We start from the raw sequence: 3136 nt of genomic DNA on the forward strand, positions 1-3136 counted from the left end.
CCCCCCCCCCAGCTCAGCACTGTAGAAGGGAGGGAGGGCTGCTCTAGTGCCCCTTGGCTTCTAGTGTGAGCCACTACAGACATGTGCCTGCATTTCTTCAGTCCAGAGGGGATGTCTGTACAGTTACAAACTGGTTCAGCCTATACAGGTTAGACTAACCTGCAAAGATTGAATCAATTCAGGCTCAGACTTTTTGAATGTCTGTTCCTACCCAATGAGCCAAACATAGCCATAGTAAAGAACAGCGGGGGTTGGCGGGGTGAGAGAAATTCCGACGGGTAGCAGACACAATTAGCAGAATTAAAAAGGTGATTACTGGGAGATCAAGGCTTATCAAAAGGGAGGAGGTTCATTATCACCTTTCATGTGTGGAAAGAATTACTGAGTCAGATAAAATATAATGTACCATAAAATCAATATCAATGTTTAATCCTTGGTTCTTAGTGCTTGGCTAGCTGAAGAATTTTTTATCTTAAGTTCTTTTTTTAGAGGTATTAGATTTCCTTTAAGTATGAGGATAGTAAGGTCAGAGAGGGAGTGGTTGTTCTGTGAGAAATGTGCTTCTAATGGTTTGTGTGTGCATCTCCGTCCTTTATATTTTTTCTGTGAGCGTTCATTCTTTTTCATAGCTGCTGTTTAGTTTCACCCATGTAGTTGCCATTAGGGCACTTAGTATTTTTGATCAGGTATATCACATTTTGGGAAAGGAATACATAAGAATCATGGATTCTAATGGTTTTGTTTTGGGGTGGGGGGTGTTGATAATGGTGGTGGAGATGTGCTGACAGGTTAAGCATTTCTTGCCAATGCAAGGCTGTATCCCACTTGATGTTTGTTGGGTAGTGGAGAGTTTGCTTCTGCTGTTGAGTTGGGCAAGGTTAGAATGTTGTTTGAAGGCCAGGAGTGGAGAGACTGGGGATGTTTCTCTCAGGGTCTGATCTCTGTCAAGTATAGGGTGTAGCTGTCTCTGTGATTCTTCTGATCAGTTCTAGTGTCAGGTGGTAGGTCTAGTGTCAGGTGGTAGGTGACCACCAAGGGTGTGTTAGTCATCAGTTCAAAATGGATTAACAATAGATGTCCTAAGTACAAATTGGTTCATAAGCATAATAAAGGAAATGCACTAGGGAATTTCCTATATAAAACTGTAGAGAAAAATCTATATTTTTAATAAAGTACTCAGGTATGCTAATTGCTTATCAGATTGATAGGATTTAGGAAGACAGATTGTTGCCTCAAAAAAGATTATTGTCTGAGGTCCTGATCTTGATTAGACACACTCTTAACTGTATACACTGTAAGCAGTATCATGGGAACTCCACTGGAAATACAGTTAAATATATACAAAAATATTTTCAGAATCAGGACTTAAGCAGGCAACATGCGGACTAAAGAGAGGCATTAAATGTGTTTGTTTTTGATTTTTAATTAAATAATCTTTGCCCATTTGATCTCTTATGGAACAAAATGTAGTGCAAGATGGCGAAAAATGTCTGTACCAGCAGGATAATAGATGACAACAGGATAACAGCTTATGGCTATCCTTTTTTACTTTCACCATGTCTATGTGGGTGGCTTCCATGACTTACTCTAGTGTATTTTGCAATGTATTCTGGACCAGATTCCCATCAAGTAGCAAACTGAAGCTATGCAACTTTACACAAGGCAAAAATCTCACCCTCTAGGTGAGATGCATTAGTATTCAGTGCAGTTTCTAGCAGCTGCTTAATCTTGAAGACACTTGGGGCTGAACTATGCTCCCATAAAAAGCAATAGAAAGATGTCTCTTAGCTTTAAGAACTTGGATCAGGCCCCTAAACACTGGTCAGCACTTAATTGTATTTCTTGATGGAAAATCAAGTAGCATTAAATGACTCACTTTGCTTTATAATTTGCATACCACAGATTTCTTTCTGAATAGAAAATCTGCTGCCCCCCACTTTTTGTTATAAATAGGCAATTTTAAAAAAGGAAATCTGCATGAATATAAATATGAAGTTAATTTAAAAGTAAAACCTGAAATTTTTAAAAACATTTTTATGACTCTTAAAATGCCTTGAACTCCACTGAGCTCCCTGTACTAAATTAAAACATCTTGAAAAAGTCTAAATCTAAAGAAAAGAAACCCAAATCTACATCTAAAGAAAAGAAACCCAAAAAGCCTCCAGTGAAGTAAAAAATACACTAATGTATATAATATATATTCACATGCATACATATCTAGCTTCAGTTTTCTAGTCAGGATAAATGAGACTGTTAGTAATTTGATTTGTTTTGTTACAGACAACTTAACATTTTTAGCATTCAGTTCATAAGCTGTGTTACTGTAAGACTGGTCCAATAAATAGCACAGCTTGCTTCTTTAGGGCTTGTTTGTTGCAGGTTTTATTGTTCCTTATTTTGACCACCATGCGTATAAGTGAAAAACATTAAGAAGTAAGTTGAGCGGAAAAACAAAAGTTAAAAAAGTGAAAAGGCATCAGATATCTTTGCGAGATCTGATTCATCGAATCAAAACTCAGAGGGAACCAGATGCAGCTGAGCCAGATCCGGAGGGGAAGCGCACTGGATCCCTCTTAGCTGAGCCAGTAGGGAGCTGCACTCCCGAGCCGCACCGCACCTCACGAACAGAGCGTGTAAATGGGGTGGGCTAGGGGGGACTGTCCCCCCAAGCTAGGGAGCACCCCTCAGGTTAACCCTCGGGGAGCAGGTTCAGGAGGCACCAGATCCCCCCAGCGGGGGAGTGTAGGGGGTGGGACTGCCAGCAGGCACTTCTGGGAAGACCGGAGTGCCTGATTGGCTGTTGGGGCAGCGGCAGGAAATTCAAATCACGGCCTTTAAAAGCCGCAGTTTGATGTAGCTCCCAGCACTCAGGAGCCAGGAGCAGGGAGGAGAGGAGGGATCCAGGCACACGTGTGTCCCGCACACACGTGTGCCCCCTTGCCTGACCCAAGGCGGACGCAGCAGCAGCGGGGCCAGCAGCAGCTGATCCCCCTAAGGTAAGTGGGCAGAGGGACTGGATGCTGCTGAGCTGGAACCAAGGGGAAGCCCCCCGGATTCCTCTTAGCTGAGCCGGTAGGGAGCTGCGCTCCCGAGCCACGCTGCACAAACAGAGCGCACTGGTGTTTGCATTGGCATT

General features: G+C 42.5%; 1 long non-coding RNA gene across 1 annotated transcript in view; it reads right to left on the reverse strand.

Moving 5' to 3' along the window:
* LOC109300431 overlaps window positions 1-3136 on the reverse strand; it is a 16938-nt gene that overhangs the window by 6432 nt on the left and 7370 nt on the right. The window contains exon 2 of the long non-coding RNA XR_002098222.1: window positions 2124-2129. This is a non-coding gene — a long non-coding RNA (uncharacterized LOC109300431). The remainder of the gene's footprint in view (window positions 1-2123; window positions 2130-3136) is intronic.

Source organism: Gavialis gangeticus, unplaced genomic scaffold (genome assembly GCF_001723915.1).
Source record: "Gavialis gangeticus isolate Ggan-Ray unplaced genomic scaffold, GavGan_comp1, whole genome shotgun sequence".
Lineage (NCBI taxonomy): Eukaryota > Metazoa > Chordata > Crocodylia > Gavialidae > Gavialis > Gavialis gangeticus.